Source organism: Pinus tabuliformis, chromosome J, assembly GCF_031772625.1.
Source record: "Pinus tabuliformis cultivar Carrire ecotype Pingquan chromosome J, CPIR1, whole genome shotgun sequence".
Taxonomy (NCBI): Eukaryota; Viridiplantae; Streptophyta; class Pinopsida; order Pinales; family Pinaceae; genus Pinus; species Pinus tabuliformis.
Genome location: NC_142295.1, coordinates 551,275,916 through 551,293,848, shown reverse-complemented (window position 1 = coordinate 551,293,848; position 17,933 = coordinate 551,275,916). Strand labels below are relative to the sequence as shown.

General features: G+C 36.6%; 1 pseudogene; it reads left to right on the top strand.

The window, feature by feature from the left end:
• The first annotated feature begins 11,080 nt into the window (after positions 1-11,080).
• Positions 11,081-11,692, top strand: LOC149228194 (3-phosphoinositide-dependent protein kinase 2 pseudogene; annotated as a pseudogene).
• Positions 11,693-17,933: the final 6,241 nt, after the last annotated feature.

Sequence of the window (17,933 nt, the reverse complement as noted above, 5' to 3'; positions counted from 1 at the left end):
ATATTTTTATTTGTAAAATTTCACAGTGTAAAATTTCTAGTTTCTAGTCTAACTTGGTCAAAGTCAAGATTATATATTTAATGGCACAAGTTATGAGGCTAGGTGATGTAGGCATGAATAAATGTATATCATAGGTTGTTTTTTATGTTTATTAGGCCTCATAAAAGAAGCAAACTCCTAAAAAAACTCTTCATGAGGTGTTTGAGTTGCACCTTCTCACTCTCACTTGTTGGTTGAGAGAATATTGGAGTCAGTTTCTCCACTAAGGAATTCGACTCCTGAAGGTGGGAAAGTGGTCTAGGAGAGTCTGTAAGTACTATTTCACTTCAGGAGAAGAGGGTGGAACTTTTTGTGAAGGAGGCTTGCATTGTAATAATCTTTCAGCTAATATAGATACAGGGTGCAGCTATTTTCAAGGAACTCTAGTCCAGTGAGTTCATGGTGCTTGTACTTCATTCTTTTTGTTTTCTCATGGTATAAACATATTAATATACATTATACCTCTTCTTTCTATGAATTCCTTGTGATAAAATACTCAGAATTCTGGTTTTTCAAGCTCTATTATCTGGTTTTCATAGTTATGTGTTTTGTCTTCCTAAGCTAATGAAATCATGTTCATTTATGCTCATTAGCTTCTTCCACACTATATCCTATGTACTAAAATGACAAATGCTTAACTTACACCATGGTTTCTAATAGCTAGCTCCTTCTTATGTTTGCTCCTGCATTCCCAAAGCCTAGACCTACTTGTGGCTCCAAACCCTAAGTTCAGCAAATCCTTGAAAAAACCAAATTTTCACAAACAAACAAACAAATACACATATCTAGCCTAAAATTCATTTTCTTTAAAGTCATATCACTGATAAGAGACTTAGAGAGATCCCTCTCATCCTCTGCAAGGCTAGCTACCGAGCTGAAGTGGTTTGAGGTTACCCTTGTCAATTTCCTTTTCAGCCTAGGAGATTGCAAGGACTAACAATGTGCAAGAAAATATGAGTCATTTTGAATAATTGCCTAAGACAGATTATATAACTGATGCTTGCATCGTATCTTGAAATAAAAATTTTGATTTCCATATGGTGTTAAATCAGAAGTTATGAGCCATTTTTATGTTGTTGGATTATATGTCTTAATTATGATAATTTTTATTGTTTAGAATATCTACAATGCAACATTAAATTAGAGATATAATGTATGTTTCATTCAATATACAAATAATGACATTTTGATTAATTTAGTCATGTAATTTGTTCATAATTTCATGGTTTTTTAATTTTGTATCTAGAATGTTATGGTTGAAAACATGTTGAATTTATACTTAGGAAAGAAAAATGTTATTCTACCAAAAACATTAGTGTGTTTTTTCCTCATAAACCACTGTTTTTTTGCACATAAAAATTTGGTTTTACTAGCATTTTTTAAAAATGTTGAAAATTGACCCTAAACAAAAGACCATCATTCCAGTATCAACACTTTTTCGTTTTCAAGGTGTTTTTCCACAAAAATTTCGTTTTCACTGCCATTTTTAAAACATGTTCAAAATTGACCCTAAAAAAAAAACCATCGTTCCAGTATACACACTTTTCATTTTTAGCATTGTTTTTGATGTTTTTTTTGGGGTTTTTTGGCCAGAGTTCCCGTTTTGAGTTTATAGTTCCCGTTTCAAAGTTTACATTATTTAATCCAATAATCATAGCATCACTAGATTCGATTTTCTTGTTTCTATTCTGAATTCCTTTACCAGATCTATATTGGTTTCTCGATAATTTCTTGCACAAGTCACAGATCTAATCAAAAGTTTTTTGAGAAATATCCCCTTGTCCTACCAGATTTAAATTATTTCTATCATCATCAGTAAGCCCACGTAGGAACAATGTTCTAATGATACTTAGATCGAATTTGTGCTTTGACCTTTGGAGGATGTACAAGAATCTCTCCAAGCAGTCCTCTAGCATTTCATCATCATTTTGCACAATAGTAAAGATTTCATCTTGAATATCTCTAGTTTTACAATATTCCTGATATTTCGATAAGAACACTCTCTTCATTTTCTCCCAAGAATTTATAGTGTTTCCTCCTAGTCCCATGTGTTAGCGCTTATAATTTCACCTCAGGCTGAGAAAGGTAAACCTCAAGGCAACATCAAACCACTTAGCCTCGTAGCTAGCCCTACGGGGTAGGAGAGGGCTCTCTTTGGTCTATCTCAGTAAAGATCTTCAATGGGCAAGATGACCAATAGGAAAACACTGATTTTAGGCTAGTAAACTGATCAAGAGGTTGATTTGGGATTTTTAGGGTTTTTGGTGGCAAATTGAGTGGCAATTTTGGGTGCGGGGATAGGACACAGTTTCTGCAGGGGGTTCTTTGGGGCGAGATAGGATACAGTATTGATGCCTTAGATTGAGGTGAATGGATGAGAATGACAGATGAGGATTTAAGGAGAGCAAACAATAACTTTGAATTCTCCTTAAACAGTAGAAAACATTGAAATTAAACAAACTTAAAAGCAGAGCATGACAGTCATGAGTTCTACTTTAACACTTCATTTGCTTAATGTGCAGAAGGAAAAGAAAGGAAATGATTCACATAACACACTTACAAGTACATAGAGAAACACACCATCAATACATGTAACCACAAGAATCCCAAAAAGGACTGCAAAACCCTGGTCTTCCTTTGCCAAAAATTGCAGAGATACAGTGAGTAATACAATAAGAGCTTCTCCCTCAAGAGTCCAACCATGAAAATGAGCAAGAAAGTACATAATATAGATCATCTAACCTCTTTCCCTGCCTCCATGGGTCGAGCTCACTATCCTAGGAGCTGTTTCAACCACTTCTAAACTAAGCACTACAAACTAGGCAGTCAAAACAACTTGCCTCTATAAGCTAGGAAACCAATTCATTCATTTAATTTTCACCCTTTTCATGAATGAATCTTCTAGAAGAAGTACATAAGTGTAAAAGTGTCATAAAAGTACATTAATTACATCAAAGAAGATAATAATCCACCCCAAAAAGTCAAACAGGGTCAAACTGCGTTTTTCTGAGCTGTACACTGAAATTTGGAGAAATTTGCCTGACGGGTCGCGCGCCTCTGCCTGACGGGTTGCGCACCTTTGGGACCACTTTTGGGGCACTTCTGGGTGTCCAAATTGAGCAAGAGTAGGCTTGTTGGAAAGGTGTGTGAGTCTACTTTCCAACCCAACTAGAATTTCTGAATTTGGTGGTCATTTTCCCCTCCAAAAGTGCAATCTCCCAAGACTACTTTCTGTGTCTCAAAAATGTGGCAGAATGTCATTTTTTGCTTGTTTTTTGACTTTCTGGAGGCCCAAAACTTCATAAAATCTCTTGTCCATGGATGAGCATATGTAACTTCTCATGAAAAATCTGGAAATGCTGAGTTTTTGCAAAATGGAGTTGCCAGGATGAAGGGTCGCGCGGGGGGTGAGACGCGTTAATGGAGAAAACCTGTAAATGGCACAAAAAATTCACAATTGACAAAATTTTCTCCAAATTTCTTGAAATTTGGGCTGAGAGTCCCCAATAAAGTACCATGCTCAGTCAAAAAGGCTTTGGCCAAAATTTGGAGTGGATCGGGCCTTTTCTGTCGTTTTAGTGCCTTGTCCAACCTCCTTGGATCTGGCGATTGCAATTTTGACATTTCTCTAAAACCATGACACCTGTGCAAAAAGTGAAGGAGGTTTTTCTTCTTTGGCATGTTATGGACAAAAACCTCTCTCAGTTGTCCAAAATTCATCTTTTATTGCTCTGGAACATCATTTGAGTGCGACTTGTCCCGATGTGTGAAACAAGGAATTTTGTCGAAATGGAGCGAAATGAAGGGGATAGGGGGCTTCTAAATTCTTGGGGAAATTTTTGGAAGTAGGGAGGGATGTTAGGAAGCAGGGGAAAGTGGAATCTCAGAGATTGAGTGAGGGGAAGGGGTCCAAAAGGGCAAAACACAGGCCCAACCTAGAAAATTGCCAGGTTGTAGCTAGAAACTAGGGTTTGTGCAAAAATGAGGATTTTGGGGGATCTCAGTGATGGGAAGCATTTGATAAGGTACTTTAAGGATAGGGGAAGGTGTATGAACATCAGGATACAAGTTTCACTAATGATTTGACTGTCCAAGAGATATTGCCATCAAAACCCTAGGAGAGGGAAATGAGCTTGCCTAGGTGCGACTGAAGCATGAACAAGATGTAAAATGACTCATTAGACACTGACATGATAATGAAAACCCTATGAATGATGATAGACTCAGCTGAATAGTGACATAGATTGGCATTTGGGCAATTTTAGAAAGAGTGAAAGCAAACCCTAGACCTAATGCCTAGTGACCAAATTTTGCTTGAAAACTCTTTGAAATGACAAAATTTGACTTGGAAACTCTGAGACCACTTTGTAAGAGCATATTTGATCACTGGAGGAAGGCTGGAAAGACTGACACTAACACCATGAACCAGAGGAGTGCTGCGTCCTTGAGAGTTGCAAGAAAAAACTTTAACTTCTGGGCATCAAATGAGTAATCATAAATTCTACACAAAATATCAAACACAAATAAGAAAGAGTTTGGATCTTCATGTACCTTACTGTAGAAGTGAAGAAGAGCTGATGGTGAAATATTTTTCATTTGTACTTGTATATTAGGATTCACAATCGGGAATCTGAAAGTGGACTATTCCTCATTTACCTGATTTTTACCACTTCCTTCTACATGGTCTTCCATATCTTCCATTGTTGTTCTTCCACATGAACCACTCTCAACAAGCTGAGAAGGTTGACTATGGATTCCAACAGTCCCCTTCTTCCCCTTTATAGGTTGTGTCACACCTGGACCACTGCTACCAGAGCCTAGGTGGATTGTTCCTGCGTGATGAGTCTGAGTTTGTTTGGACTTTCTACTCGCAAAAGAAGGCCCAATATGATTTTTGGTATCAGATTTGTCAGTATTTCTTTGGCCCCTAGTGGGCTTAAGACCCCTACCTCTTTTAGGCATTCATTTTAAAAAATGACCAAATGGAATTCAAATAAAAACTGCAATTTTCAAAAAAATAAATCAGAACCTATAAATTCATTCAAACAATAGAAGCACTCTGTAGGAAAAAATAATATTAGACTTACCCCTTTTGCAAAAAATGGAAAATTCTTACCAATTCAAATCGCCTCCCTGGCAACAGTGCCAAAATGTTGGGTGCAGGAATTGTGCTTAAGCGAACTTCTCAACACTTAATTGTCAACCTGGGGGTTTCCTACACTTAGAGACAAAGCACAGGAAATACCAGAAGTGCTATGAACATTTCATATTCCTAATCCTACTTCTTAAAGGAAATGCTTGCAAAATCAGACAGAAAACAATCGTAAAGGCAATTGACACCAAAGCAACTCTAGTGATGGGATGCAAAAGAACAATTTGCAAGTAAATCAAGTAAAGGAGTTTTCACACAACTAAAACAATCTTAATGCTGGAATGAAATGTTATGCTCATCTTTAGATGGATGGCTAACAGTCTGACAAGTGGGTCCTTGTAGAGATCTATTTTCCTCTTGATCTTCCTTCTACACAAACAACCTGTTCCTACACTGTTGCAATCTGCTTGCACTAGTGCAGGTACAGTGTCTCTATGTAAAAGTATATTTGACCTCCCTTACTGAAGATTTATGTCTTAGTGAAGGTGCTCTAAGCTTCAGGGCTTAGAGCACTCTGTTTCTATGACAAGAGACCAGCTCTTGCACCAAGGTAGAGTTTCCTTCACCCAGTTTCCAACTTACTTTCGAAAGGACTGAAAGATGTGCTGAAAAAGAATTGCAACTGCAAATGAAATCCTGAAGTAAATTATCTGTGGAAAAGAAATGCTTTAATTAATTAAATCTTGCAAAGGAAGTAAACTTCATGAAATGAAAGCAACTCAAAGGAATCAAGACAATAGTCTAAGTGATCTGCATGTGTCAACTAACTTTGGTAATCCACTCGAAGTGTTTCTATTCTTTGTTCATAAGACATAAAATGCAAGTATAACATGTTTATGATAAATTCATGCAACTGTTCTCAGATATTCTGGAGATATAATTTTAATGCTGAAGATAATTACTGAAGTTAACAGTTCATTCACTTGCAAAATAACTGGAAATAATATGCAGGAAAGTAATTCAATGTTTGCTGCAAAATGAAGAACTGAACCAAAGTGCAGGAAACTACATGAATTGGTGCAGGAAAGAGATTCCTGCACGACTTGAGCGAAAGCGAATTGAGACAAGGATTGAGAGTAAAGAAAATGCGAGAAAGGAATTTCATAAATGAAATAAAATCAGCTAACTCCCAAAGCCACAGATCTGTTTCACACTTTAACTACAAAAGAGATTTAAATCAGAATTTCAGAAATAAATATTAGCACTGTCACACCACATAGCTGTTAGATGATCCAAAAATAAAATATTATCATAGGTTATAAAGTTGGAATAAAATAATTATTAGTTTAAGATATTAAATTAATAAATATTTAATCTAGAATATTTAATTATTTAATGGAGACATTTAGAATTAGTATATTGTTGTAACAACATATGACTCTACAAATGTGTCGTATCTTAGGCTCTAATTTAGGAGATTTGTTAGCAAGTTGTTTGAATAGCATTTATTTTAAGTGAACACTTGTTATTTAATAAGTGATCCATAATTAGATGTAGTTAGGACATTTGAGCTTATAAATAGCTCATTGCAAGAGTGTTTTATTGTTTGGATGTAAACTCTTGCAAAATTCCAGATGTAATTGTTTTTCTTATTAATAAAATTACGTGTATGAGGACACTTTTTCCATTAGCAGCTACAAAAGGAAATATTCACATGGTCTTTCTGAATAACGAAAGTACAAGGAGTAAACGAGATAGGTTGGCTGGGCCTTAGCCAACCAGATCATTTCCCATCTAAGGAACGAAAAGGCTCAGCACTCAACTATGCATCAAAGGTAAATTAAACACTGTGTATGAAAATCATGGTGGTTTTCTTGTATTACTCGATTCAGAAAATGTACATAACAATGCAAGTCTAGCCCCAGAGCTGAGGCAATACCCAGATTACATGAAAATGAAATTATAGTCGATGGTTTGTTAGCTAGTCCTACCTATGATCTATATCTTATACATCCTTTCAGCCTTAGCCATTTTCCACTAATTACAGACATTTTCTTATTCAGGCCTTTTGGCCGAACAAACTAACAACCGAAATTACAAAATCAGCCAACAGTTATAATGGAACATGTATCTCGCTTGGCCGTAGACTAACTTTGGAAAACATTCCCTGATTTCCCGCCACCGGCATCCTTCTTCAGTTCATCAACAACTAAAATCGGAGTCAAGGATCAAACCTGTCCTCGTGGAAATATTTGGCTCACGGAAATCTCAGCTGAAGAGTAATATACATAATTTAACAAAGGTTCCTAGCTTGCTACCTCTCCCTTCCAAAATTTCTTGTCGCTAGAATTCTAGAGGGAGAGAATAGAGCTTGATCTAGACTGGGAAAAGGAAAAATATTTTTTTTTTGGATCAAATCGCTCCATCAAATAACTAAGATACAATCTTGATTAGTTAAAGAAGTATGGCCCATTCTTAAATACTCTGTTGCAACCTTCAACATTGTGGAATATTGCTATGAAGAGGCCCTTGAAACCTATATGTAGATCTTAGTGTCCTTTTGGATTCTATTTGGAATCACTCCATTTTTTTAAGGATTTTTCAGTTGGCCATAAATTAAAAAATTTCCTGATAAGAAATTTTTCCTTCATACATCGCATATAGGCATTTATGCAATCGAAATTTACTTCATTAGTTGATAGACCTTTAGTTTAGGGAATGCATTTGTATAGATTTCACATGCGCGGAGATATGGGTTTGAAAGAGGGATCTCCATTCACGATACCTTTTCCTTGTGTTATCACTGAAAATGTTGTAGTCAAAATTTTTTAGCCTGGCTTAAAGAATGGGTGTTTTCGCAGCGCCTGAATTATTTTTAGCAGTTTCGCAGCGCTACCTGTTTGCGTGGTTTCGTAGCGTGCTACGAAATTGGGAATTGGTTCGAGTTTTCAGCAAGGGTCCAAATCCTAGCATGCCTATTGTATAGAGTTTTGCTTCCCTCCAGGAATGTTGATGAGAGCAGTGACAGTGTGTCCAAGGAGGCACCCTATGATGATGCAGCTAAACTGCTTCTCAGTGAAGAGTGGACTTGGTGAAAAAAGTGGAGAACAGTACACGGCATCACTTGAGAAGGGTGATTTATCTCCTACAAAGAAAAATCCCTCCCTTGGTTACTCTGGTGACATTGAAGTGCAATCAGAAGATCAGTCAAAGCCAATGGAGGGGATTGATGTAAATTTACATTTACTATCAAAAATATCATCGAAGATTTTAATTGATACAACTGGAGATAGTGCGCCACTTATGAAATGGTTAGACATATTTCTGGACGACACTAGTTCAAACTCTTAAAGTGTGGTAGCTGAGGAGGACACAATTCACACACAGGTTGATGCTATGCTAGACACTCCAAGGATGCAATGTGAATCTGCATGTCTTCCATCTGTGGAAAGTGAGTTCCCAAAATTTCCAGTTAATATAAGCTTTTCTCAGTACAGAGTTCCAAATGGACGTATGGATGCATATTTTGAAGAAGAAAGAATGCTGGGGGAAATGTTGTCTGTGGCCTCACAGGACTACACTAATTCTAAAACATATCATACTTCCCTTGGAGATAGCTGCGCTGATATTTTGAATGGAGGTTATATAAAGGTAAAGAATCTAATACCTTCCATAGGGGAGCTGGAGAATCATGATTCTTGTTTATGGGAGGTCCCTAATCCATCGTTTGATCGTGAGGGAACTGGAATCCAGATATGCTCTCGTAGTCCAGTTTTGGAGAGTCATAGGCAAGGATTTTCATTTGAGGGTACAGCTGCAAGAGGAGTTTGTATGCAACTACACAAAACCAAGATCCTCGAGAAGGAAGTAAGGACATGTTTTAAGATTAATTTTCTATATTTTCTGGGTCAGGTAGCATATGTAAGGGTTGTGAATTCAGAGATAAAACAACAAAATTGAGTTGCCTCTGCCTATCAACGCTCTTTACTGTGGCGCCCTCTTGCGCATACAGAAATCACAATATTTCATGCAAATGATATAAAAGCGTCGGTATCATCTATCAATGTTAGCTTGGTTATATTGTTTGATTTCTCAAGCTGTGTGGAGAATATGTCGACAAATAAACTCAACTGAGCTGTAACAATGCTCCACCTTTGGACGCTGTCACCATGACATATGTCTCAATTATGGAGGTCGACACTGGAGATACCAGGAAAGTCATTTGTAATACGGCATTTCTAGTTGCATACCCACCGTCAGGCTTTTCTCCGCTTGTGAAAAATCGTGTTATTTGTAACAGCGGATTTTTAGAGAGACTTAGATGACTGTAGCATCTGTTCGGTAAAAGGAGGGGTTAATGAAAGGGAATGTAACATCTGTTCATGATTCTGTCATTATTAATAACAAGGGTGAGAGTGAAACTTCCACCGACACTAAAAAGGCTGAGGCGAGGTCCACCACGTGTTAGTATCCAAGGAAGAGCAAGATAAGATGTGGGAAAACAAAAAGGAGCAGCGATCTGGAGGCGTGTCTACTGTCGGACTTCTGTCATCATTTTGTGAAGGACAGGAACGTCTGCAATATGATTTTTTATCCTAAAAGTGGACATTCAGAATTGATCAGAGACCGCCCATCTACAACGCAATTCAGAGAGAAATCGCCATGGTTTTTGATAACATTGCCATCTGCAGATTGCGCAAAAGGAGGTCATCGTGCTTACACCAAATAGTGTTGATTTTAAAGGATATGAGAATGGAGTAATTCAAGCATCTGAATTCTGTACATATCATACACCTCTAAACAAACAGAGCGGTTTTGTAAATGCAATGAAAGCTGTAAGAGAGTTCGTTTACAGAGTAATTGCAAAGATTACTGGGGAGATTTCTATTGCTCTAGTAAAGCCATTGACGGATGCCCTCAAACCTGTGGGAAAAGACTGATGACAAACTCGCTGTTGATGGATAGGGCTTTGCAATTCATATGCGGGATGCTTGAGCGTTGCTCACATTTTGAGTTTGTTTGTTGCTGCGCGCCTAGGAGACAATTGATAGAAGCCCGAGTTTTTTTTGCAAAACTAAGTTGTATTTTTATGTACATGGAGTAGGATGGCGGAGAATTCAAGTAGCAGACAACAAAACCAGTGAATCTTCATCTGGCGGTTCATTTGCAACTCGTGCCCAACCATATGATATCTTCCAAGCAGTAAATACTTTATCTGATGTGACTTCTCAGAAAAGAAGTTCATTTGTTCATAATATATTACAGAGAAGATCGAGGTTGCTTCCAGAAGAAACAGATGGATCCTCGGCTCTACTTAATGCACCGGTTCATATCACAGCTCTGAAATTTGAGAATTAAATTAACCAAGCTCTTCATGGCCTAAAAAACAAAATCTCAAGAAGCAGAATATAAGTTTGCCCATGAAGAACTATATTTCCTCTGTTACTTACAATACCTTGTTGCTGGAGAATTCATACAACCTGATTGGGATATGTTTCATAACCTACATCCAGCAATTGAATGCCATGGTGCTGCACGGGTTGTCAGAGGTTGTGCAATTTATATCAGAGAAACTGGAGCACTTTGTCAAATAATGGTGACCGGAATATACTCTTTGAATGTTTTCCTTTCTGCGCCAGTTATGATCTTTTCATTCAAATTCATATTACAGTTTCAGGTGAAGATGATTTTTAGAGTTGGAGAGGGCTATTTTGTATATAATAAGTCGAAGGCCTTAGCTGCGCTAAATGGTTTGAGGATGGAAAACTCAAACAAACTGGAAATGATCTATGGGCACTAGGTTGCACTTTGTATCAGATGCTGTCTGACATATCACCTTTTAAAGATGGCAGTGAGTAGCTCACATTCCAAAGGATCATGGATAGAGGTTTCAAATTTCCTAAATATTTTCCTTCTGAAGCACGGCACCTTATTGATTGTTTGCTGGATATGGACCCATCTAAAAGATTGGCTTCTGGTCCTGAAGGGTATGCTTCTCTCAAGAGCCATCCTTTCTTCAAGGGAGTTGACTGGGATAATGTTAGGGGTATGCTGGCTCCAAAGTTAGCCCCACCATTAACTGTTGATAAGGAAGATGAAGCTGAAGATGCTGGGTGGCTTCTTTCACATGCTGGATGTGGTTCTACTAATGATGAAGCACCTCCCAAAGAGAAAGAGTTGGCCTCATCATCAGTGGCAGTAGAGAATAAGGAGCACAAGGCTAAATGTTATACTATCGATGCTTTTGACTCTAAATGGGAGAAATTTCTAGATCCAGGGGAGTTCATTGTGATGGTTTCATTGGTTAAGAAAATTCGGAAACTTTACAACAAAAAGATGCAGCTGATTCTGACAGACAAGCCGAAGTTGATATATGTAGACCCAGTCAAATTGGTACAGAAGGGTGAGATAGTTTGGTCTGATAATCCTGAGGAGATTAATGTCCAAGTGTTGAATTCTTCCAACTTTAAGATCTGTACTTTGAAAAAGACCACTTCATTTGAAGATTTGAAGACAACAAGGAATACTACAGTGATTTTACGTTCCAGTTGGGATTTATGAAGCTTTTTATTGGTTTGATGCTAATCAAGTTTGCTGTGATATGTAATGACAGAAGCAAGTTTCATCTTCTTAAAACTATTTAGGTTCCTAATAGCTGTACAAATGTCTGAAGAGATCATGAATCTAAGCAGAAAATGCTTCAAAGATACATAGGTTCTGTTTTGACATCTATAGCAGTTTCGTAGCGCGCTACGAAACTGCTGTAGAATGCTGTTTTGTGGAAAAACAATGAATTTTGATGATGAGGTCAGCTAACGGTAAAAAGAAGGTCTCAAACACAGGCAGGGAAATCATACATGGATTTCATAACAGCTCAAGCAGTGACAGGTGTAGGTCTTGAAGGGAAAATAAAATATTTTGTTTATTTTCATAAAGTTTTCTCAAAGGCAATTTATGACCGAGCTACTAGGGTATTGGTGGGGTTACCAGCATGTTCGGTTGGTACACCTGTTTGGTCCATGAAGCATTCAGATCATATGGCATATGGTTATTATGCGTTGTCATTAAAGGTTTAAAGAGTTTGGAGCGTGGTATTTATATGATGAAAGAAAATGGGAGACAGAAACCGTTAAAATAGGAGCACATCTCTTGGTCAATTAATGAGCCATCAGCGCTTTCAAGCATCCAAAATCAGTATTCATTGTATCTGTAGCTCAGCCTTCTCAACTCAATCAGCAAAAGGACAAGTGTCAAGAGCCAGTAAAGCATCAAGCATACGAGGAAAAAGGAATTAATGTTTTAGTTTGATTAGGATTGTGTGCAATTACATTTCAGCACTTTGTAATAAATGCATTAATTAAATAGCATGTAGGAATAGTTAATAGCCACCTTCGAGGCTCCCCTCATGCTGGAGGAGGAAGCTCGAGGTGGTTTAGTTTGCTTGCCTATATATGGATCAAGGTAGGATGTAAAAAGGGTTGGACTGTATATACAAAAACAGAGTTTTATAGAGCTTATGAAAGGACTGTTACAGTAATAGCAAACAGAGTTTTTTCTTCCCAAGATTCTCAATGCATCTCTTTGTTCAAATGTGATGGTGGTTTTAGTTTCTTAATGTTCTTTTTACAGCCTTGTTATGGTACAATCCCTCAGAATTCATATTATATGCTCTGACTTCCTGTGTGCTTGACAGGCTGTGGGTTTTGGTGAAGCATGTTTGAACATCATTCAGAATTCATGTTTTAATGCTCTGACTTCCTGTATGTTCAGCAGGCTTTGATTTAGGTAAATTATGTTTGAACCTTTGATGATGCAAAGAGCCTTGGCTTCTATGAGATGACTGTGATTTGGTTTATTAACTGTGAGAGACTCCATAGCCCAATGAAGACTAATTTGATGTATGTCCAGCCAGCTATATTTTTATAAAGGTGTGAAGAGTTAGCCCTCTAGTGTTTGAAGGATTTTGTCAAGAGTCATGAGAGAGCCCTCTCTGATTAGGAAGGCTAATTCCTAATCTAAAGTATGGTCTGAAACAGTTACACAGAGTCTGCCTGATCAGCAGCCCTTCAGTTGTGATTTTGTGATAACACCTTGCCCCCCCCATAATCATCTTTTGGTTTCCATTCCTTGAATCCTAAGGAGGGAGATGTGTTGAATTTCCTCTGGCATTCATTCCTAAGGTACCTGCGTAGGTGGATCCATTTGGGTGGGTAATGTCCCTCTACATAGGATTTGACAGGGAGGGATTCCTCCCTCGCTTGGATGGGCCATGGAGGGGGCTAGTTTCTTCCTAGAAAATCATGATATGAATTGAGGCAAATGCGATCTCAAACTTAGGTGCTCCGCAGATTAACACTCCACTTGGTGTATATCAAAGTAATATTCCATCTGGAATATCCATGTTATATGATCATAACCATCAAAGTTCCTCATATCAATCTTTGAAATGTAGCGGCTCAGTTTTGAATTCAAGCCTTGATAATGAGTATCTTGGAGTGAAACATCATGATTATGGTTATGTGATTCAATATTGGTGCACTCAAATTGTGATCAAATATTCCCCATGGGTGATTGAGTTCCAACACAATTTTTCTCCTTATTTTCATGGTTTTCTTGGATCTCAATATCCACTTTAGGAATCCTCTCCAAGATAATATTTTCCACAGTAATTATGGATTTTTTTTATATCTTCCTTGTTTTCATTTACTTTATTTTCCATTTCATACATCATTTCTCTTTTAAATTTTTCCTAGAAACTTGATAAATCCATTTTTTTCAACAAACTACTATCCGTTTCATTAAGTTGCATGTCTAATTGGGAGAACCTAAATTCTAAGTCTTCACTTTCTTCATGAGTAATGAATGAGCCTTCAAGAGGTTTAATTGGTGCAGTAGATTTTGTTGGAGGCATTTTGGAAAATAGTAATATTGCTCTTCATCGCAACTTTCAATCACCAAAAAAATTGATCCTCTAATAAAAAGTTATTGCACTTGTAAGTCACTTATCTTTAAAACCTTTATTTGGATAAAATCTACATGGTTGAAGATTTTCTTGATATATCTTTTAGATTTGTACCTTTGAGAATATGAAAGTTTGGTCTATAATACTATGATATGTCTTCTATGCAATTTCGTAGGTTTTACCAAAATTTGATGTGCCAAGTGAAATTTATGGTAAATTTCCTAAAACTTGTTGATTTTTGGCCTCTTCCCAAGATAATTTTTTTTATAATGTGCTACATGTCCAATTCTTAAAATATCATTATTACATTTTTCCCTGAGCTATTTCATTATGTCTCCTTAGATCTCTGAAAATTTCACATTCTTAGGTATCATAGAAAAAAGGTTATAGCTAAAATGTTAAGCTCACTTGTTTGAAACTGATTTAGGACCCTTCATAAACCTTAACTTCCACATGGTATATCTCTAAAAATATAGTGAACCATAATCTAATATTTTTACTAGATGTACCTTTGAGATGTTTTCTCGATTTTCTTCAAATTTTAGTATTCTGAAACAACCTAAAAAAAACTTATAGTAAAACTTCCGGAATGTCTAATTTGAAATATATTTTAGAACCAATCACAAACCCTAACTTCCACAACATATATCTATCAAAGTATAATGAACCAATATTTGAACATTTAACGAAACTTTCCTATATATTTCCCCTCAACATGCTCAAAATTTCACCATATGAAGCATTCCAAAGAAGAGTTATAACAACAATTCCAATATGCCTCATTTGAAGCAGTAAAAGACGAGGTTCATATGCTCTTACACCAAATATTATGAACCATGAATTGCAATATCCCCAACATTAAACCTCGTTGAAATTACTATTATAATAAATTATTTTATCGACCCCTCTATTGTTAGGTCCTTAATTATTTTTTAAGTAGAGAAGCAATTTTATGTACCTCCGAATCCTCTACTTTCATTACCAAATATACCAATTTCTCCCTACCGATATGGGATGAACCTCTCTGGTTTCCAGACCCAGAAGACTTCGAGATAGAAGTCTTCTAGCCCTTGTGCCCAAAACCACAAGAAAAATGCTCAATTATCCAAGTCTTTGGTTCCGTCTAGAGCCCCCAGCTCATCCCTCCTATTTTTCAAGTGATCAACCTCCTTCACCATGGATATCCCTCTATATTTTTCCCTCTTATTCCTCCTCCTGTTTCATCCTCGATCAATATCTTTATATCAACGAGGTTCCTTCCCTGCTAAGCCATATCTTCATCACCCTTCATCTCTTCACCACCCTTTCATAAAATATTGTCTGAAATTCTCAAGAGGTCGCCACCCTCTGACAAAGTGGGTTCATCAATTGGAGGTCATCGCCTTCATTATAGTTGACATTAATGTATTACTTATTATTCCATATAATCATAAGTTATATTTCCCTTGTAATTTGTTTATATTATATTTTCTTTTAGATTGTATAATATATATACTTCCTTTTTAGTTAATATAATATATATTATAATTCCCTTTTATTTTGTATATTATATATTACATTTCCCCTTTTATTTGTATAATATTTTTCAGCAATGGTTCACGGTCACTAAGTGGCCACTACATCCACTAGTAATAATCCAGGTAGATCCACTCGAAGGGATCTACATGTCGGCTTATCTGGCCGGGCCTAACCCTAATGGCATTGAGGAGATTTGACCCCATGACCTCTCAATTGGCAAGGTACCTAGCAATGGGAACTCAACCAATTGAGCTATCCCTTGCATTTTTTTTTATTTGTATAATATATATTATATTTGATTTATTCTTGTACAATATATATTATATTCCCATTTTGTTTTGTATAATAAATTGTATTTACCTTTTATTTGTATAATATATTATAATTATATATTATTATGGTGATACACAAATTAAGGTACCCCACTCAATATATTCATTATATTCCTGTGAGTTAGGTATTTTCTAAGTACTTTATGAATAATTAATTCATTTATCCTATACTTGGACATTTTTCATAATTAATTAGTATGTATACTAGTGCAGTGCATGCGATGAATGCTTATGTAGCTATGATATGCATCCCTTGTATGCGTGCTAATACTCCTATTTTTCCCATAATTCAAGATGGGTCGTTACATATATGGGCATGTAAATGTAAATGGGAAAAATACCCAACATAACTGTAATTATATTTAATACCATATAATGAAGTGGCGAAGCCTTGATATGATATTGACCATTTGAAACCAGGAGGAGGGAAGCCAACAAAGGGGAATTGGAGGATTAATATTTGCCAGTGAATTATTAACTGAGCCAAATGTCCATAAGGATCAATATTGTCAACCTTTCCCAAGAAAATATTTGGTAGGAAGTTGTAGTAATAACTTCCAACCATTATGAAAGGAATGGGGTAATAGTACTAAGATTTCTCAAGTGGTATGGATAGTATAACACTATAATAATTAACCAAAATTTCATGATTTGACCAAGCATAGGCAAACTTGAAAAGAAACACATCAAGGAAGTTGACCCATAAAAGGACAGAAAAAGAGAAAGAAGTGTAGGAAAGAAACATCCTCGAAGGACAAAGGAAAACATTATCTTGTAGCAGAAAGAGGGATACATGTTGAGAGTATGTGATGAGAGAAAATGTGGGGATGGAAAAAAGTAGAATCCTCGTGAAGAACAAGAAACAGGAGAGGATAAACATTCTCTCATAGTATAAATGACTCCCATAGAGAAAAAAAGTCGTTCTCTAGGAGAGAATGAAGCATTATCTCATGGACAGAGAAAGCACCGGTGTATGTGTGCACAATGCAAAAAAGAAGCACTTGAGGAGGGGACATGTGAAAAGTGAGCAAGGAGCATGGGTGCGTGCAAGAGAAGGAAGGAAATTCTTCTTAGGGTGAGAAGAAGGGAGATGAGATGAGGTTTTCATGTGAACTAGAAGGGAAACCATGTGCATGGTTCTTATTCGCCTAAGATAATTTGATGAAGTAGAATGGAATTCATGACTCCACCCTATAATTATGATTAGAAATTCCCTCATGGCTTCTTACTTTAGATTGGGGGTAACCAACTATAAGAAATGTTATAGTGATTTTGAGCCTACAATGGGGTGGAACATGACTCACCCTTCATCAGTTGTAGATAACATAGGATCTTAATCAGATAACTATCCTCATGTATTTCATATTTGTAATGTAAACCATGTTAATGAGAAAGAAGGGATCACTTCTAAAATTTATTTTGTTTATGTGCTTGCCTACTTAGTGGGAATTATGGTATATATGATAGCTATTTATGATGTGAAGCAGTAGATCAGGCTAAAATGGTTATATAATACTCATATGCACCATAATCATTCTTTAATATACTTCTCTTTCATACCTTTAATGTTATGGATATGAAGTAAGTGGCACCTTAGGCATGGGATTGAAGGGATTTTAGTCCTAGTCATGGTTGTTGTTCAAGGTTTGTTCTCAGGAAGACTAGAGAAGCTCCATGCCACCTAAAGTAGTTAGAGGGTCTTGTGAATGATGTGGATGTTAGAGGTGTGAATAAAAGCCTTGATTTCAAAAGGGGAGACTCAAGGGAAATAATATTCTCATAACATCTTATGGAAGCATTAAAGAGTTCAGTAAAGAAATTTGTAGTTTTTGGAGGCCAAATGAAGGTTTAAAACATCAACAATGTACATTTCTTTTGGCTACTTATTAGTTGTGAGGTCCCTGGTTTGTAGAAAGGGAAGTCAAGATTTCATCCTTGTGTTTCAGTTGAAAAGAAATTTGGGGATAACGTCCTTCATGCAACATTCTAT